Below are 3,019 nucleotides of genomic sequence, written 5' to 3'. Positions count from 1 at the left end.
GTGCAGCTGTTTAGACATTTCCAGGAAATGAGTCCCATGAAATATGGAGCTTCAGCTGCTTTAGGTTTGCATGGTGGCCTCTGTTACATTTTGTGTCTCCACTTTGCAGGCCTGACTGGTTACCCTCTTGCCAAGAGGTTTTCCCTGGCAAATCCCTCCATGCCCCTTCCCTCCAAGCCGTTGCCTCCCATCCAGAAGAGCTCTCCTTCTACCAAGCCAAGCCCAACATGCAGCAGAGAGCAGGAGAATGGGAAAAATGGCACTGGCTGGGATGAGGAGAGTAGAAAAAAACAGGAGCTGAATTCAGAGGGAAAAGGACCTAAGGTAAGGAGACCAAGCAAAGTCCTGTGTGGTAAATGTTCAGTTGATGTGCTGTCAGCAGAGCTCTGAGACCTTTTCCCTGACAGGAATTTGCCCTTTCAGTGAAGTTTGAACAGGTCCTGGTTTGGCTCTTTAGCTGGGCCAGAAATGGTGGAATATGAAGGAAGGGTGTGCACCTGCCCCTGCTGCCTCCAGCCCCATTCCTGGCCATGGCATGGGGGCCCTGGAGCAACTGGGGCTGGCAGAGACCTTGCAGAGAGCAGCAGGGCAGGGAGCTCTGCTGAACTTCCTCAGTGCCAGGGAGGCTGAGATGATGGATGTGTGGGAGCTGGAGAGCAGCCAGCATCCCGAGAGCTCAGCAGCATCTGGGCTCAAAGGCTGCTGGGGAAGTGTAGGAGGGAAGGGCAGCAGCAGAAGAAATGAGGGGCTTGAGAAAAGCAGGTTTGGACATCCTGCAGAATGGCTTTGTGGGGACATGGCTGGAGATCAGCACTGGCTGTTTGGTGCCTCAGGGACAGCAAGAGAATATTGATCTAAAGCCATTCCCATGCCATCCACAAGGCCAGTGGAGGCAGTGGCACCCCAGGACATCTTGATGTCAAACACGTGGAAGCCAGCTGGGAATGCAGCCACACTTGGAGAAAACTGAGCACAAGGGGAGTGGTGGCAAATGTGGGACATGGTCTCTCCCTCACCACTTCCCTTTCCTAGGTCACCTTTCCCTGTCCTGGGCCAAGCTGGATGATCAGTTTGGCTTTTCCTGGCAGGTCCCAGTTAAATGCATGGCTAAATGTCTTGAGGCATGAATGGGGGCAAGGCTGGATGCTTGATCTGAGCACTGTGTTCTTCTCTTTCCAGGCTTCCTTGCTCTGTTCCATTGGTGGGGATATGAAGAAGGGGTCACTGGGACTGCCTTTGATCCCCCCCATCCGCAGGGCAGTGAGTCCCCCTGTGGGCAGTGCTGCAGGGTCCCTGCCAAGCACTCCCCAGCTGGAATTCCAGGAGCCCCAGGAGATGAGGTAAGCCAAAGTGTCTGTTACTCCAGTGTGCTGTTCACCTCACTCTTCCCTTCTCGTGTGATTATTTTGCACAGCCATCTGTCTCCTGTATTTTGGAAAACCTCTGTGTATTCTCCATTTTGGCCATCTATGATCATCCAGCACAATGGCAAAGGCAACAGCAATGTCCCAAGAGCAGAGGTGGTGGTGGGGAAGAGGAGGCAGGGCTTTAAAGCACCTCAGGATGGGTCCTCTGCTGGACTTGGCACTTGATTTCCACTGTAATGGTTGTGGTGTCATTTGGGAACTGAATTGCATGGGTCTGGATCCTGCAGGTCTTTGAATGCTGTGATCCTTGACTGTCAAATTCTGCACCCATGAGATTATGTATGGACAAATATTGGCTACTGGAGAGGTGTCTGCAAATTCAGGTGCTGCTTCTGTCAACATCAGGTGTAACTTCACTGTGTCTGGGCCTCCACTGTGAAATGAGATCCCAGATATGTTTTGGGGTATAGATGTATAATTTGATCAATGTTTAATATTTTGATCTGGGCTTAAGATCAAAGAGGGCAAGGTGGTGGAGAAAAGTTACAGGACTGTACCTGATGGAAAGATATTGGCTTGGATGTGTGTGAGAAAATGTAGCTGTCAAGCTTATCTGAGTGATAACAATAAGGAGGGAGACAGAGAAGTATCATGCCAATTGAGAATCTTTGGTGGAGCTTTTAAGGTGTGAACTGAACATCCTTCCCTAGCAGCTGAGTTGGAAACAGCCTTTGTTTTCCTGAAAGAGCCAGCAGGTGTAATATCATTCTCAGGAGACAGCAGTGCTCTGACCACATGTAGCACGAGGCTGTCACCAGGGTCAGGCACGGGCAGGCCAAGTCAAGCTTTGGCAGCTGTACAAAAGTAGCTGCCCTCCTTACAGACTCGTGTCTCAGCTCAGCAGCTCTTGCTGCTTCAGAGAGGCTGTAGGAGCCACTTGGCTCCAAAAGGAGAGGCAGCAGAACTGGGGAGTTCTGATGCAAGTTGAAGAATGACTGCTGGTGGTGGGGAAGAGGAGGCAGGGCTTCAAAGCACCTCAAGATGGGTCCTCTGCTGGACTTGGCCATTATTTCATCCAGAGCCTGGCAGCTCTGTGTGATTCCAGCAACTGAAAGCTTAAGGACAATGAATCAGCTTTGCATCCTGTTGGGTTTATGGGTTGCATTTCCCCCTTCATCACAGTGACCATGCTAAGTAGGTTTTCCTCCTTTCATGGTACACCCATTCCCCCCCTTCTCTTTCTATCTCCTCACATGTTCTTTTGTCCTCCATTTTCTCCAGGCCAGGACCCAGCAGCCTAAACAAAGAGAAGAACTCTGAACATGCAGGTAGGTACCGGGCATGTCTGTCCTAGAATGACCACTGTAGTCTTGACTCAGAGGAGACATTTGGAAAGCTTGGTGAAAACCCATTCTTTTCAAAATTTCTTTAAATTCGCTTCAATTCCTTGATGGGCTCGGTGGACTCTCTGAGAGCCCAGTCACTGGGAGCGTTCTCTGGTGGCACAGTGAGAATTCCTCCACTTTGCAGGCTGGGATAGGTTCATTTCTTCCAAGTCTTTCTGGCCGTGTCCCTCTTCACTGCTTCCCTCCAAGCCATTGCCTCCCATCCGGGCGAGCTCTCCTTCCGCTAACACAAGTGAAATGGACAGC

This window comes from Agelaius tricolor, unplaced genomic scaffold, assembly GCF_023055355.1.
Source record: "Agelaius tricolor isolate 1412-34295 unplaced genomic scaffold, bAgeTri1.0.p SCAF_48, whole genome shotgun sequence".
NCBI classification, from domain to species: domain Eukaryota; kingdom Metazoa; phylum Chordata; class Aves; order Passeriformes; family Icteridae; genus Agelaius; species Agelaius tricolor.
The sequence above is the reverse complement of the archived record's forward strand: the minus strand, read 5'-3'. Positions refer to the sequence as shown.